The following is a 17,543-nucleotide window of genomic DNA, read 5'->3' as shown; positions in this document are numbered from 1 at the left end:
GGTATAATTCCCCGCTCTGAACCTTAGCGTCCAAAAGATGGGGTACCAGCATGAATTCCTCCAAGCTTAATTACCAGCTTAGAACCTGTAGCGCTGCCACCAACCAGGAATTCCAGTGCCTGGTGCACTCTGGTCCCCGCAAGACCTTGCCCGGGGAACCCCATGACCCAGACCCTCTGGATTTTACCACAAGGAAAGTAAACCCTTTCCCCCACCGTTGACTCTCCCAGGCTTCCCCTTCCTGGGTTACTCTGGAAGATCACTGCAATTCAAACTCCTTGAATCTTAAACAGAGAGGGAAATGCACCTCCCCCCCTCATTCTCTCTCCCCCTCCCGGACTCTCCCTGAGAGAGACAGTAATCCTAACGCAGAGAGAAATTAGCCTCTCTCTCCCGCTTCCCTCCTTTCTCCCCACCAATTCCCTGGTGAATCCAGACCCCATCCCCTGGGATCTCACACCAGAATAAAAAAACAATCAGGTTCTTGAACAAGAAAAGCTTTTAATTAAAGAGAGAAAAACTGTGAAAATTATCTTTGTAAATTTAAGATGGAATATTTTACAGGGTCTTTCAGCTATAGACACTGGGAATACCCTCCCAGCCTAAGTATACAAGTACAAATTGAACTCCTTCCAGCCAAATACACGTTTGCAAATAAAGAAAACAACCATAAGCCTAAATCACTTTCTCTACCTATTACTCACTAGTCTGAACTTATAAGAACCTGTATTGGAGAGATTGGAGAGAAACCTGGTTGCACGTCTGGTCCCTCTGAGCCCCCAGAGTGAACAACAACCAAATTCTAACAGCACACACACAAACTTCCCTCCCTCAAGATTTGAAAGTATCCTGTCTCCTGATTGGTCCTCTGGTCAGGTGACAGCCTGGCTCACTGTTCCTGTTATGCCTTTACAGGCAAAAGAGATATGAAGTACTTCTGTTCTATTAACTCTTACTTATCTGTTTATGACACCTCCCATAGCTAGATTTCACGAGGGAGGTTTGATTTCATGGCCCATCGTGTGTTTTTCAGGGCTGTGAATTTGGTAGGGCCCTAATCATGGATATCAAGCCAGTGCAGGAAGGGAAAATCAACCTTGCCTGTCTGGAAAGTAGAGGTTCTGAAAGTGTTGGAATTTCACGCCACCTCCTGGTCATTGATTCAATTCACTATTTGATTAATGAAATCTGGAGAGAGTGTTAGGGTCCCTTTGTGAATGAGGTAATACTTAGCTCTTATAGTGCTTTTCCTGTCTTACATCTGAGAGCAGTATCATCCCCATTTTGCAACTGCAAAAATGGAGGCACGGAGGGAAATGACTTTCTCATTGTCACCTAATAGGCCAGTGGCTGAGCCTGAAATGCAAACCAGGTCTTCTGAATTCCAGTCCATGGATCTGTCGTCTTCTCCTCCCTCCCCAAACATCTCTAAAACACATATTGGTCCTGTCAATGTTAAGTAAATCTGCTCCTGAAGCTAATGACCTTGCCAACAGCTGCCCCTGCTCCCAGTCTGTCTGTCTTGAATGAGATAATCTAAGACTGTGGAATGCTACCGCTGGCAGCATCTCTTCACCTATGAGATCCTAGACTCCTTTCAGTCTGGCTTCAGTTTGGTAGATGGCATAGAAAAGATGCTGGTTGTGTTTAATGGATGTTCTCTTGGGACTATTGTTCCTTTGTGCAGGACCTAGCAGGAATAGATAGAGTTGTGTTAAGCTGGATTTGCTTTTTTTTTTTTTTTTTTTTCCTTGTGTAGGTTTCAGAGGGTTGTGATGGGCATCTGCTCCTCCTCCCAGAGAGCCGTGATTTCGGAGAGGTCAGTCTTATCCTCTTGCCAGTTGTAATGTTCTGGGGGACTGTGTGGACTGCAGTGCCACCAGTAAGATGACATCAAGCTCTATTGTAAGTGTGTACAGTGCTCTCTTCTCAGCTACTAAAAGAAATAGGGGTCTTGATGAAAGTCTGTCTCAGGATCAATCCCAGGTAAAACAGAGGGGAAGTTGATTGATTGGTAGGGGAAGTACTTTGAGAAACTAGCAGCACCTGCTGTAGCATCCTCAATAGAAAACACCTGTCTTCTGGTTGTCAAAGTGGGGTGTACTTGTGGAGGCCCAAAATGCTTTTTGTGCCTGACTGGCTAGGAGGGATTATCCGTAGTGATCCATTGTTCTTGGAGAATCCACCTCTGTATCCCACCGTTGAGAGGGTTAGGGCTGTGCCATGAGCCTGGAACAGTTTACCAAATGTTGGTGTCTGATTTGTAGGGTTTTCTTTATTGGTGTTCTTGCAGGGCAGCAGCACATCACTTCGCTCCTCCTGCAGTGTTCTCTAACTTCATTTGGGGTCGTGAATACACTCCTCTCTCATTGAGGGAGCGCCATGAGGAACACAACTTAATTTTTAAAGCAAACACACAGAATCCTAAAATCTTATATTCTGTGGCCAGACTTGAGTTCAGCAGCCAACAGTGCGGTGTTCTCGTTCTGAGGCAGTGTCGCTTTCCCGGCAAGGTTTGTTTGCAAGTTCTCTTCATGGCTTCCTTTTGTCCTTCAGAATGCATAGGCAGAGACAGCTTTTATATTTCACTTTATGTTCCCTTTGTCAGTCACTTAGGACTTCTTTGGGCAACAGGAAGGTTGAAAGACTTTAATGTTTTTTTAAGGGGTGTGACAAAGTTCCTCCTCTGCTTTGGTGGGTCCTGTGCTTATTGGCAGATTTGCTCACCTCAGAGATTCACAGCAGTCCTCATTTTGGCCACATTTGCTAGTGGCTTAAACCTGCCATTCACTCAGCTAACCTCATCACTGGCCAGCATGGGGAAAAGGAAGGAGAACAATCCCCACAGTCTCTGCTGATATACCTAGTGGGTCGGGGGACAGGCCAGGGACCTTCCCCTCTGGTGGGACCCACAGTCCAGGTTAGTTCCTGCTGTTTCCAATAGGGAGTTGGGGGGAACCAGGATCTGCCCTCTACTCCTGGTTCCAGCCCCGGGCCCCGTGGATCACAGCTGTCTACAGTGTTTCATGTAACACCTGTGTGACAGCTACAACTCCCTGGGCTACTTCCCCATGGCCTCCTCCCAATACCTTCCTTATCCTCACCATAGGACCTTCCTGCTGAGATCAGATAGCATTTGTACTCATCAAGAGAGCTTTAAACTAGGAAGTTGGGGGAGATGGTTGGGAGATGTTCAGGAGATCTCCACACCGGAATATAACCTGGAGAGGGAAGTAAACAAAGTGAGAGGGGATACCCTTGCGGACCAAAGAATTGATCCAAGGAGGAATAGTGGAGTAGAAACCAGAGTAACGGGTGATGCTGGTGGTAGAAGGTCTGTGCACGACGGGGGAAAGAATGTCACTGACGCCAAATGCCAAAAATTAAAATGTCTGTGCACTAATGCGAGGAGCCTAGGTAACAAGATGGAGGAACTGGAGCTACTGGTGCAGGAAGTGAAACTGGATATTATAGGGATAACAGAAACCTGGTGGAATAGTACTCATGACTGGAGTACAGGTATTGAAGGCTATGTGCTGTTTAGAAAAGACAGGAAGAAAGGCAAAGGTGGTGGAGTAGCCTTGTACATCAATGATGAGATTAACTGTAATGAAATAAGAAGCGATGGAATGGATAAGACAGAGTCTGTCTGGGCAAAAATCACACTGGGTAAAAAAGCAACTAGAGCTTCCCCTGAGAATAGTGCTTGGGGTGTGCTATAGACCACCGGGATCTGATTTGGATATGGATAGAGACCTCTTTAATGTCTTTAATGAATTAAACACAAAGGGGAAATGTGTGATTATGGGAGACTTCAACTTCCCGGATATAGACTGGAGGACGAATGCTTGCAAGAATAATAGGGGTCAGATTTTTCTGGATGTGATAGCGGATGGATTTCTTCATCAAGTAGTTGAAGTACCTACGAGAGGGGGTGCCATTTTAGATTTGGTTTTGGTGAACAGTGAGGACCTCGTAGAAGAAATGGTGGTAGGGGACAACCTTGGTTCGAGTGATCATGAGCTGATTCAGTTCAAACTAGATGGAAGGATAAACAAATGTAGATCTGGGATTAGGGTTTTTGACTTCTTGAGGGCTAATTTTAAAGAGTTAAGGAAATTAGTTAGGGAAGTGGATTGGACAGAGGAACTTGTGGATTTAAATGCGGAGGAGGCCTGGAATTACTTTAAGTTGCAGCTGCGGAAATTGTCGGAAGCCTGCATCCCAAGAAAGGGGGGAAAAAAACCATGGGCAGGAGTTGTAGGCCAAGCTGGATGAGCAAGCAACTCAGAGAGGGGATTAGAAAAAAGCAGAAATCTTACAGGGAGTGGAAGAAAGGCGGGATTAGCAAGGGAAGCTACCTTGGTGAGGTCAGAATATGTAGGGATAAAGTGAGGAGCTAAAAGCTGCATTGAACTGGACCTTGCAAAGGGAATCAAAACCAATAGTAAAAGGTTCTACAGCCACATAAATAAGAAGAAAACAAAGAAAGAAGAAGTGGGGCCGCTATACACTGAGGATGGAATGGAGGTGAAGGATAACCTAGGCATGGCCCAATATCTAAATAAGTACTTTGCCTCAGTTTTTAATAAGACTAGTGAGGAGTTTAGCGATGATGGAGGGATGATAAACAGGAATGTGGATATGGAGGTGGATATTACCGCAACTGAGGTAGAGGCCAAACTTGAACAGCTTAATAGGACAAAATCGGAGGGCCCGGACAATCTCCATCCGAGGATATTAAAGGAACTGGTGCGTAAAATTGCGAGCCCGTTAGCGAGAGTTTTTAAGCAATCGATAAACTCGGGGGTTGTGCCGTACGACTGGAGGATTGCTAACGTAGTTCCTATTTTTAAGAAAGGGAATAAAAGTGATCTGGGTAATTATAGGCCTGTTAGCTTGACGTCTGTAGTATGTAAGGTCTTGGAAAAAATTTTAAGGGAGAAAGTAGTTAAGGACATAGAGGTCAATGGTAATTGGGACGAATTGCAACATGGATTTGCTAAAGGTAGATCGTGCCAAACCAATCTGATCTCCTTCTTTGAGAAGGTGACGGATTACTTAGATAAAGGAAATGCGGTAGATATAATTTACCTCGATTTCAGTAAGGCGTTTGACACGGTTCCACATGGGGAACTGTTAGTTAAATTGGAAAAGATGGGAATGAATATGAAAGTTGTAAGGTGGATAAGGAAAGGAACTGGTTAAAGGGGAGACTCCAGCGGGTCGTATTGAAGGGTGAACTGTCAGGCTGGAAGGAGGTCACTAGTGGAGTCCCTCAAGGATCGGTTTTGGGACCGATCTTATTTAACCTTTTTATTACTGACCTTGCCACAAAGAGCGGGAATGTGCTAATAAAGTTTGCGGATGACACAAAGCTGGGGGGTATTGCTAACACGGAGAAGGACAGGGATGCTATTCAGGAAGATCTGGACCACCTTGTAAACTGGAGTAATAGTAATAGGATGAAATACAATAGTGAAAAGTGCAAGGTCATGCACTTAGGGATTAATAATAAGAATTTTAGATATACGTTGGGGACGCATCAGTTGGAAGCGACAGAGGAGGAGAAAGACCTTAGGGTATTGGTTGATAGCAGGATGACTATGAGCCGCCAATGCAATACGGCTATTAAAAAAGCAAATTTGATTTTAGGATGCATCAGGCGAGGTATTTCCAGCAAGGATAAGGAGGTGTTAGTACCATTATATAAGGCGCTGGTGAGACCCCATCTGGAATATTGTGTGCAGTTCTGGTGTCCCATGTTGAAGAAGGATGAATTCAAACTGGAACAGGTCCAGAGACGGGCTACTAGGATGATCCGAGGAATGGAAAACCTGCCTTATGAAAGGAGACTCAAAGAGCTTGGCTTGTTTAGCCTGGCCAAAAGAAGGCTGCGGGGGGATATGCGTGCTCTATATAAATATATCGGGGGGGTTAACGTTAGGGAGGGAGAGGAATTATTTAAGTTTAGTACTAATGTAGGCACGAGGACGAATGGGTACAAACTGGATATAAGGAAGTTTTAGACTTGAAATTAGATGAAGGTTTCTAACCATTAGGGGAGTGAAGTTCTGGAACAGCCTTCCGAGGGAAGTAGTGGGGGCAAAAGACTTTTCTGGCTTTAAGACTAAGCTTGATAAGTATATGGAGGGGATGTTATGATAGGATAGTTTAATTTGGGCAATTAATCTTGGATTATCACCAGATAGGTCTGCTCAATGGTCTGCGGGGAGATGTTGGATGGGATGGGAACTGAGTTACTGCAGAGAATTCCTTCTTGGGTGCTGGCTGGTGAGTCTTGCCCACATGCTCAGGGTTTAGCTGATCGCCATATTTGGGGTCGGGAAGGAATTTTCCTCCAGGGCGGATTGGCAGGGGCCCTGGAGGTTTTTCGCCTTCCCCTGCAGCGTGGGGCATGGGTCGCTTGCTGGTGGATTCTCTGCAGCTTGAGGTCTTCAAACCAATTTTGAGGATTTCAATAACTCGGTCCTGGGTTAGGGGTTGTTATAAAAGTGGATGGGTAGGGTTCTGTGGCCTGCCTTGTGCAGGAGGTCAGACTAGATGATCATATTGGTCCCTTCTGACCTATGAGTCTATGAGTCAAGCCCTCTCACTCTCAGCTCCTTGCGTGCCCCTCACTGAGTGAAGCGAGGTCTGTTTTAAACCAAGTGCCCTGATTAGCCTGCCTGTCTTAATGGATTCTAGCAGCTTCTTAATTGGCTCCAGGTGTCCTAATAACCTCCCCTTTTGCCTTACCCAGGGAAAAAGGACCTGCTTAAACTGAGGCTAATATATCTGCCTTCTATAACTCTCCTGTAATCCGGGCAGAGTTCCTCTGGGCAACATCTGCCAGCTCTCTCGATGTTTTCGGGGAGCAGTGGGCGCTGTCTGGGGTTCTTTGCTTGGTGTCGCCTTCTGGTTCCTTAGTTTTGGCCCTTTGACCCCCACGCCTGTTCCTGTTGTTGCCTTTGTTGTCCCCCGAACTCAGTTGGGTTCTGGGTTTAGTAACCCCTCCCTAGGCTGGAGGGAGGGGCTTTCAGCAGTGGGCAAACTAGCGCTCGCCCATGTCCCAGTACTCAAAAGGATCACTCTCCTGCAGTCCTGGCAGAGTTCCTCTGGGCGGCGTCCACTGGCTCCCTTGACGCCTTCAAGGAGCAGCGAGTGGTGTCCCAGGTTCCCTGCTTGGTGTCCCAGTCAGGTTTACTTTGTTTGATCCTTTGACCATGCTCCTGTTCCTGTTATTTCATTAGTTGTCTCCTGGAATCATTTGGTTTCCAGGCCCAATGGATCCTCCCCTTAGGCTGGGGGGAGGTCCTTTAGGATCCCAATAGGATCATTCTCCTGTAGCCATCTGGCTCGACCCTGTCACAAGGGGTTGTGTGCAGAAGATGCACAACATTTGCTGCTTTCAGCCTTTTTACTGGTAGAGGTGGTCCTACCCCTTTCAGATGCACTCATCAGAGAAGGCTTTCAGTGGTTGATTTAGCACATGACCAACCAATCCTATGAAGTGCTGGAAAGATGAGATTCTTATTTTAAGAGCCTGTAAGGCCATAAGAAATTCTTTTCCAGTGTCTTTAGTGGATAATTCACTTGTGCTGACACCGTTTGAAATCCTCCCCTGCATCAAAACCAGCTGTGGTCCCTGAGAACGGTGTAATGTAAACTCATCAAGAAACAACAGCAATCAGGGTAATGGGAAAGGAAAGATGGGGAGACCCACAGTCTCTGCAACATGCCAGTGTTCTCCAATTACTCAGTCAGTTGCAGAACATCTGCTGAATGTTCCAAAATGATGTATTCTTGACTGTCCTTCCTGCTATGGGCAGATTTCTGTTTGGATTGCCTCTCTGACAGATGGGTTCCTGTCAGATCAGTTCAGTGTGCTTTGCACTGGCCATTTGTCATGATGGTCTTCGCCCTACATTCTCCTGGTATACAGTAATGATCTCTGTCTCCTGTTTTGCATTCATTCTGGGATTGCTAAAAGCCTCCTTTATGGATTCTGAACAATTACAGCTGGACTCGTGTAGCTTGTTCAAAAACTGGGAATTCTCAATCCTCTTTTGAGGATAGCTGGTATGGAGCAGGATTCAGGGAGAATTGGGTCTGGGCTGAGTAATTCTCTTTCCACACTTGTAAACAGCCTAACACACAATCTGTAGTGTCCTGAAATGCCCTGAAGGAAAAATTGTTAAAGAAAACAAAGCCACTAGTTGTAGAAAACCATTTGGCTTTCCACTTGTAGAGTTTCCCTAGTACAGTGGGCAACTTTCCAGATCTTTAATGACTCTATACTAATAATTAATCTTGCACTTGTTGGGCAAAACTTGTGGGTGTTTTTTCCCTAGAACATGAGAGTTAAGAAACCCCTGCTTCTCATTCTGATTTTTAATTTTCAGGTGTGATATTTAATGTTCGGTATAACACATCCAGTGCTACTGAGACAGTGGGCTAGAAAGGCCTGATCCATTGATCTGCACCTTCTGTCTATGCTGAGACCAGAATGTAGACCATTTCAAGCCTGTGGAGCTTCTACTAGTCCTGTTTTAGGGTCACGTAGCTGATATAATACAGAATGCAATTGATATTTACTGTATCATACCTGGCAATGATATTTAACCACAAACTGTGCCATATGCTGCTTTTCTTCCTCAGACAAAACTCTTTGGAAGCTGATAAGGAATTTTGACAAGGATAGAAGGATTTGGCTCAACGTGAGAAAATTAGGAAGAGACTCCATTATTAAGAAAGGTGAAAGGTTTCTTGCTTTTTAAAGTGAAGCCAGTAAATATAGCTGATGCCCACAACTAAACTGGATACAGCAAAATAGAACCTACACACAGGGAAACAAATGCAATCTGAAATGCTTGCAGAGCATATCTCCCCACTAAAGCCACTTTCACCACTACATTCAGGGTGTCATTAAGCCAAGAAAATGATGTACGTCTATCCTTAGTGAGCTCTAATTGGGTTAGCCCCAGAAGGGAGAGCCCCTATAATCCAACTTTCACTCAAGACTTCTTTGTAGCCTGGGTGGGAGGCTGTTTGTGTGTGTCCAGATATGCACTAACAGGTACAGTGTGTCAGCCCTACAGTACGTTTTAGAAAGCTGGGCAGTTCAGCATCTTACCACGTAGGTGCTGACTACATGCCATCAAACAATGGGGCACAAGAGATCCTATTAGGGGTATGAAAAAACCGGTAGCAAGCTCCACAGGGGTGATGATCCAAAGTATTTTGTTCTCTATAAATGAGAATCTCAGTCCAAAAAGCTATGAACTTGGGACCAGAGCACAATAGGTGGAGCAGTGCTGCTCTCTTGGAGTACCTTCTCCAACACAGCTTGACCTGGTGTGAGCAGATCTGAATGTATTCCATATTGTAGAGATCAGTTCATACTGAGTTTCAGTTGGGGATGGTTCAGGGAATGCCTTTTTTGCATTCAGTATAACCCTTTTCCCTTGTTCGACCTTCAGGTTCTCAGATTTAAAGCTTTTTTCCTAGAGCAGCAGGATATGAGACCAGATAATTGAGATGAAAATGAATTTTTTCACCTCCCCCTGAGCAGTTGGCATCAAGCTGTCTAATAATGACTTTGTGTTATGCATACACGCTAAAGATTTATGCAGAATGACTTAAGATGACAATATGAAAATGCACCTAAGAGAACTTGGCATTTCCACATAGCAAATACCCATGGTTCAGTAAGCACAATTGGAAACGTTAATGTAGCGAGCAAATTTGTTACTGTAAAGTAACAGCCATCTTCATGCTGTGTTGTTGTAGCCATGTCACTTCCAGGATATTAGAGGTAGACAGTGGATGAGGTAGTATCTTTGGAGCTTACACAGAGTTCTTCAGGTTAGATCTTGAAAAAAGCTCTGTATTACTCCAAATCTGCTCTGCTCTCACCAAGAGAAGTTGGTCCAATAAAAGATATTACCTCACCCACCTTGTCTCTCAGAAATCTTAATGTTTTGCAACCTCATGTCTTCCTGGTCACTTTTATCTGGTGACCTGGAATTCCACAGAATAGAAGCTAAGGTTTTGAAAACAGCACAGCATGGGTTAGCAGGTTCTGAAGCTCTGGATGGTACCCTACTTTTGACAATTTGTCTTCTCTCCTTTCCCTTCTTGGGGCTTCTTCACCAGCACAGTTGGCTTCAGAGGGTCTTCCTGAGGGATGTGGCTTTTGTAGTTCTGTTTTGCTTTACAGTGAAGCTTTTCCTTAAGAGGGGGTCCTATTCTTGTCTGTCTTCAGCTGACTTCAGAATAGATTCTAGAGTGCGAGAGGTTGTCTACGCTGGAGATTTCTGCGCTGGGATTTTAGCTCTTCTCTTTACTACTCTGTCCTTGCTCTTAAATGCCACTGAAACTTCCCAGTTAAGAACAGCTTAGCTTGAATTTAGTTCCCTTTTATTCTTAGCTAGAAGAGAGAAGCATTTCTTTTAGAAGGCTGCCTTTAGCAATTCACAGTGTTAACTTCTTTTTTATGTTTTTTTACAAAGGAAAATGCTCTACTTTAGATTGAGTTGTCAGGCTTGAAATCATCAGACAAGCTCCTCGTAAGCGGCTGCTATCTTGGATTAGCAGTATAGAAGCTTTTTTCCATTAAGTGGGGTTTCTAGTGAGAATTCCTAGCTTCATACTTTGGCCATCCGTCTCTTCTTGTCTATGTGACTGTCACTTCTTTTCTGCTCTTTTTGTAGTAATCTTTGTTTTCTCCTTCATTAAGTATGGACAATATTTTCAGTGCTGTAAAAGTCAGAGGGCACAAGGACCTTGCCCTCCTGGAGTTTGATTTTAAGTAGAGATGACACAGCAGTACTGTACCTGTAGTGATCAAAAGGTAGCAGTATCATGTGGAGTGTTTCTTATTTGGACACAGTCTAGGGAGTCACTTGTACGTGGAAGATTTTGGACAACCAACCCAGATCTGTGGGAACCAAACAGCTCCAACTGTCTAAAAAGGTTACTAAGTGGTCACCATATCTGATGATTTCAAGTGACCACAAAAACTTTGTTACAGTACATATCCCTTGGGTAACACTTAACATTTTAATACATTTCACAAGCAGTAACCCTGGGAATTTCTTATTACCTAGGCTGGTCTGCGCTACAAAGTTGGTCTGACATAAGTCTCCTTGCACTGACTTATTTGAACAGATGTCCATTTTTGCAGTAAGCGCCCTGTTACAGTGCCGCAGTAAATCCACTTCCCCCAATGGCGTGGAGCAGTGGCCAACCTACTGAAGTCCAGACAGTGCAAGTGTAGGCAGTGCACAAACTGTGTCAACCTGAAAAGTCCTCCAGCAGCTGTCTCAGTGTCCCATTTCCTGCCACGGTGACTGCTTTGGTCATAATTGTAAATGACACTGCACAGGGGTCACACAGACTAGAAGCCCCACACATTCCTTGGAAGCCCCCTGCATGTTTTTTGAAATGCCTTTCCTAACTGCCCACCTTGGTGAGCACACCTGGCAGCACTCTTTTTGTATGCGGCTGCCCAACTGACTGTGGTGGCTCCATGCTCTAAAGCAGTGCTCTTCACTATTTTTGAAGTGGGGGTCACTTTGGCAAAAAATCTTCAATGTGAGAGCCACATCAACTCCTAAATTAACACATTCCTTACTACTCCTTAATGATGTAATGTTACAGAACCATTTGTATAACTAAAACAATGTCTACTTGTACAATAAAACAATACTCCTTTTATAATAAATAATTGGAGATAGGTATATCTCCTGGAGCTGGAAGGGACCTTGAAAGGTCCTTGAGTCCAGCCCCTTGCCTTCACTAGCAGGACCAAGTACTGATTTTTTGCCCCAAATCTCTAAGTGGCCCCCTCAGGGATTGAACTCCTAACCCTGCGTTTAGTAGGCCAGTGCTCAAACCGCTGAGCTATCCCTCCCCCATCCAGGAAAATAACCAGGGAAATATATGGAATTAAAAAGGCACCTATATGAGTAAACTTTTTAAGAGCAGAATAATGCAAAACTTACTTTAAAAACTGAGTGAACGAAAGTGTGCCTCTTCCTCCTTGACTTTGTTCATGCAGTATTTGTAACCTGTCATCGCAATCCAAATGTAAGGCAGTCCAAATGTTCATTGGTCAATTTGTTTCTCTGTTTTCTTTTGACTCCTCTGGCTGGGGGTGAGGGGTGTGGGAGGGGCTAGGGGTAAGGGGTTCAGGGTGCAGAAGGGGGCTCAGGGCTGGGGCAGAGGGTTAGGATGCAAGTGGGGCAGGAATGAGGAGTTTGGGGTGCAGGCAGGCTGCCCCGGGGCTGGAGCCAAAGGATTCCCCCTAGTCTTCTCCCCCCTGGAGCTCCATGCTGCCTGCTGGCAGGGAGGAGAAGGGGCCCCTCTCTCCCCCCTGCCGGCAGCAGGGAGCTCTGGGGCCGGAGAAGAGGCCCACAGCCAGGGGCGGCTCCAGGCACCAGCATGCCAAGTGTGTGCCTGGGGCGGCAAGCCATGGGGGGGCGCTTTGTCGGTCGCCGCGAAGGCAGCAGGCAGGCTGACTTCGGCGGCATGCCTGCAGAGGGTCCACTGGTCCCGCGGCTTCAGGGACCTTCTGCAGGCAAGCTGCTGAAGGCAGCCTGCCTGTAGTGCTTGGGGCGGCAAAATACCTAGAGCTGCCCCTGCCCACAGCAGCCCTGCAAGCCCCAACTTGCTCCCCTCCCCAGTTCCTACCCACCCCCTATCTCTCCAGGTCTTTGCTGCGTAGCCCTTTAGAGGTGCTGCATGGCTATTTTTAGCATGCTGCACAGCTTAGAGGAAACTTAGTGAGCCGCACTTAGGGTGAATGGGAGCCACCACTGGCTCATGGACCTTGCAATGAAGAACACTGCTCAGTCTAGAGGCTCTTCTGCCTGGACTAGGCAGGAGGTATTCGGTCTTTTGGGTCTGTGAGGAGAAGAGACTGTGCAGGCACAGTTATGGACCAGCTGTAGAAAGACGGACATCTCTCAATGGATTACACAGGGAATGCAGGCGAAGGGCTATGGCAGGGATCAGCAGCAGTGCTGCAGGAAGGTGAAGGAACTGTGGCAGGCATATCACAAAGCCAGGGAGGCCAAAAATCGATCTGGTGCTAAGCCATTGACCTGCTATGCTGCATGCCATAGTTGGCAGGGATCTCACCAGCACCCTGCAGACCACCATGGATACCTTGAAGGAGCCCAGACCAAAGACCCCCGCTGTAAACGGCGATGAGTGGTGGGAAGAGATGCAGCAGGGGGGCTTCAGCCATGCCTGAGCCGTGACCTGTTTCAGACTCTTCCACAGCGTAGCCAGGCGAGCACTGATAAGCCTGATGAAGGGGAAGGGAACTCGGGTAAGTGCGTGCATGTATTTTTTTTTTTTTTCTTACAATGTTTAAATTTAAAGATGGTTCCTGGCCCCTCCCCTAGTTAAAAAGACACAGGTTTAGACTTTTCACTGTTTTACTCATACAAGAAGAGGCAGAGGAACAGCAAACAGAGGTAGAGTTGGCATCTACTTTTCATTGCCCCTGTTGGGTTAGGTGTGTGGGAGCACGCAAAGCACTTTGTTTATGCACATTGGAATGTCCCTCTTACCCTACTGAAAGATCTCAGTGAATATTTCCTGGAGATACTTTGTAATCTTCTCCCCAAGGTTTCTAGGGATGGCAGCCTTATTTCTTCCTCCATGGTAGGAAACTTGCCCATGCCACTCCCCAATGACTTTGGCTGGTACCATTGCTGAGTACAGAGGCTAGTGGCATACCAGTAGCACCTATGTTCTCTGTGTCTTTGTAACCCTCAGGAGTGAGAGATCTGCTAAAAACCACCACTGCCTGTTGAAAATAATGCTAATATTCAGTGCCATTAACCTATACTCATATCCAGGGAACATTTTATTGCTCTTCATGTTACAGAAAATCCTATCTCCCCATCCCCACCTCTGTCAGGTCATACTCACCCTGGCTAGGGCTGGAGAGCAGGGCTGTGCCAAGGCGCTCCAAAGCTGAAGTGTCAACAAACATTTCTTATTAAAAATGTTTCTGGAAATAGGGGAAGGGAGTTTTGAAACAGATCTTTGGCTTTCCATTGTGACTGTAAATACAATGGCACATGTCTGTTTATATCAGCAGCTTCTGGCCCAAAGGTTTTGGGGAGTACCCCCTCCACACCTGTGTAATGCCTGACTCTGATGAGGTGGAGAAGGAAGAGGACAAGGGAGGACCTGTTCTGAGAGATCCTGCAAGCCAGTGCTGCATTGGACCAGGAACCAAGGGCTTGGAGGATGACCTGCAGCATGGAGAAAGAAAGAGGACAGGAGAAAGTTCCATCAGGACAAGGAGAGGGAAGTGCACAAGGACATAAAAAGTCTTCTCAGGCAGCAAACCCAAATGCTACAGAGCTTGATCCAAAAATCCCAGACTCCCCACCATTTGCTGTCTTTGGAGAACTCAATGATTGCTGTTCCCTACACTCCCACAGGCCACATCCTCCCCCTACCACTCTACAACCAGGAAAACCATAGCTTCACATATGCTGACCTATGAGAGCCATGGCTGCTATATGTGTAACACCAATGGATTACATCTATGCAATGAAATGGACAGATATGTTTGCTGCCTTCCCAATTCTAAAGTTCCACTCTGATAATTTGTTTAAAAAAGTGCATTATGTTGCCTGTGTGTTTTTTTTTTTTTTTTTTACACATTGTGTTTTTTTTCCACTGTTTTTCCCACTCAGTTATATTTTTGGAGAATAAAATTATCTTCAGTAGTTCCCAACACACTGCAGAATGCATAGTGATACTCAAATACAAGGTGCTTGTAAGTGTACAGTGCCACATAATTCATAGATTCAGGAAGACACCTCATCATATTTTTAAATGTACAGCAAACACTACACCATTCTTAGAGCACCCAAAGTTCTCAGCCCAGAGCCTACTCCAGCATAGGATGCTACTGTCGGCTGCATTGCTCCACATTGGGCTTTTGTAATATCCTGTGTGTCTGGCTGCGCAAAGTCGTCAGACAGCCACTCCACCAGCCTCTTCTATCCTGGTGGCAGCTTTTTCCCCCTTTGCCTTACAGATAGGTGTCTACTTTGTCCTGCATACTATAACCTTTGGGATATTTTGCTCCCTGAGATCCATTCTAGTGAGTAAACATCTCTAGTGTCCCTTCAGTCTGCCAAAAGTATAGTCAAAAATCCTTCTGCACCTGCTGAACCAGTAGGTGAATCTTTCCTTGGTGCTATTGAGGTGGTCAGTGGAACAAAGGCTGGGGTGAGTCCCCCAGAATCACTACTGGCATTTCAACATCACCAGTGGTGATCTATCAGTTGGGAAAGAATGTGCCTGCTTCCAGCTTTCTGAACAGTCCTATGTCCTTAAAGGTGTGAGCGTCATGCACCTTCTCTGACCAGCCCATGGTGAGATTGGTGAAGCATCCCCTGAGATTCACCAGTGCTTGTATAACCATGGAAAACTAGCCTTTTCTATTCATGTACTCTGTGACAAAGTGGGCTGATGCCAAATGGGGATATGTGTGTTGTCTGTCATCCCAGTGCCATTCAGGAACCACATTGCTGCAAATCCATCCAGTAGATCCTACACATTGACAAGAATGATAGGCCTGCATAGTAGGAGATGATTGACGGCCCTACACATTTTCATAACAATGGCCCCTACTGTGGATTTCCCAACTCCAAAATGATTTCTCACTGATCAGTAGTAATCTGATGTTGCAAGCTTCCAGAGTGTGATTGCCACTCGCTTCTCCACTATCAATGCAACTCTCATTCTGGTGACCTTGCCCTGAAAGGATGGGGCAAGCTTGGTTCACAGATCCAGGAATGTGGCCTTTCATATCAGAAAGTTCTGTGGCCACTGCGTGTCCCAAATCTACATTAAAAATGTAGTCTCACCAGTGGGTGCTCAGCTCTTGAGCTCAGAACTGGCACTCCACTTACTATAGCTGCTCTGTGAATGAAATCATGTCCCGTGTTCTTATGGTCCTTCCTGTGTGTCTGAAAATACAGCATAATCATACACCCTGTGTTTGCAATGTTCTTGAGACTATAGTGCAGAGCTCTGCTGGCTCCATGCTTCTGCCAGAGATGACAGACACTGAGAAGTGTCATATGGGTTTGTGGGATTTTTTTAATAAAGTGTGAAAAATTTGGAATGTGGATGACATTATGGTAAGGAGAAAGTTGTATGGTAGGAACTTAACTCTCAACATACTGTGAAAATTTCCCAAAAGATATTATGCTGGACAGTGGCCCATGGGACACTGGGACATCTGCCTTTGGCACATTGTGCTTTGAATTGACACAAGCATTTCTGTTGAGTACGTGCAGTGCTGACGCAAGCAGCCAAGTATGTATGTGCTCCAGCAATATATAAACTTGAGTGGCTGTACTCTGACAACTTGCATCAACCAACGTTTATAGTGTAGACATGGCCTTATGTAAATTGTTATCCTGTTCTTACAAATAGTGGTTGGGAAATGGGAGGGGGAGACTGCAGAGAGGTGAAGTGACATGCCCAGTGTCACAGATGGTGTTCCTGTTAGAGATGTTTTAGAACCTTGAACTAAAAATCATGTGATGATGAGGTGCGTGCTTAGCTGGCTCCTCAAATGGCTTTTGGCACATACTGGTGGGGAAGGTGGTTGGGATCTGTGAGAAGTGCATTCATGTGATAAGACTGAACTCAACCTAACTATTGTGATTAACCAGGAAATTCAGAGCTCTTTGAACTACTGTTTTGGGCTCTCTCTACAGCTGGAATTGAACACTGTCAGTTTGCACTTGAGTCACCTAGAGAATACATTTGTGAAACCGGAATGGGTAGAAACTAATGTTGATTACAGAAGAGATTTGCAAAGGCTTATTTAAATAGCTTGTGTCCTTCATTGCTGCTTTTTGATGCACAAAGAAGGCCCAAAAGGCTGTTTCAAAGGTTATTTTTTTTCTACTTCTTTTTAAACAAAAAGATATTGAGAACATCAATCCTCATCTTCCCTGTTTTTGTTGGAGTACCTGCAGGAGGGCAAAAAGAAAGTTCATGAGTTCTGCTAACTAACTAAAGTCACTGAATATTTAACAAAGACTTCTTGTATTCAAAATGTTAACAGGTCAGAGTTGAATGTGTATGAGCAAAAAACAAGAGTATTAAACAGTCTGACAAAAAATCCCTTTCCCTCTTAACAGCTGACCTTTCACTCTCTTGCTGTGTTGTCATTTATACTAGTTTTCTAGCCATCAACTCATCCAGCATAGTCAGGACCTGAATATTTAGTTAAGTGTTTTTTGTTTTTTTTTTTGGTTGGAAGACAGAAAAAGCATTTTTTGAGAACCTCTTTCAGGCCTCCATACTATATCCCATTTGCAGTGAAGCAAAAATGGGCCTAAGTCCAATTTTCTTTCCTTTGCAGGTCACCTTTAGCAAAGGTGAATGTTTAGATTCTGAGGTATATCTCCAAGGAGTGGATTATTAAAATCTCTGGTTGCAGAATCATGGCATACCCAGGGCCTTGACAATGGAAGAAAGGAAAG

The 17,543-nt window shown here is 45.2% G+C and overlaps 1 protein-coding gene across 4 annotated transcripts in view; it reads left to right on the top strand.

Moving 5' to 3' along the window:
• Positions 1 to 17,543, top strand: part of AMBRA1 (autophagy and beclin 1 regulator 1) — a 197,552-nt gene that overhangs the window by 8,341 nt on the left and 171,668 nt on the right. The window lies entirely within an intron of this gene.

This window comes from Gopherus flavomarginatus, chromosome 5, assembly GCF_025201925.1.
Source record: "Gopherus flavomarginatus isolate rGopFla2 chromosome 5, rGopFla2.mat.asm, whole genome shotgun sequence".
Taxonomy (NCBI): Eukaryota; Metazoa; Chordata; order Testudines; family Testudinidae; genus Gopherus; species Gopherus flavomarginatus.
Note: the sequence above shows the minus strand (reverse complement) of the source record. Positions and strands in the feature narration are given on the sequence as shown.